Genomic DNA, 304 nt, shown 5'->3' on the forward strand with positions numbered 1-304 from the left:
CATACATATGCACATGCACATGCACAATATTTCTTGTCACCTAAATTTAAGCAAAATAAACCAAAAGTCTAACCCTAAGGCATCAAACAAATTTCACCAGTAGGAAGCATGAGACGGCACTTATTCATTTATGTTTAAATGTTAATGCTTATATAGGTGAGTCATCAACCATGGACCTCATTTTGAAACTCACACTTCATTTAAATCTTCCCTCCAAAGTTATTTTTATCTTTGGATCTTCCATTATTCTTAGTCCCATCAATGTAGCACTAAATAACTAGAAATACAAAAACTTTCAAGAACT

The sequence above is a fragment of the Penaeus monodon genome, chromosome 20 (genome assembly GCF_015228065.2).
Source record: "Penaeus monodon isolate SGIC_2016 chromosome 20, NSTDA_Pmon_1, whole genome shotgun sequence".
Taxonomy (NCBI): Eukaryota; Metazoa; Arthropoda; class Malacostraca; order Decapoda; family Penaeidae; genus Penaeus; species Penaeus monodon.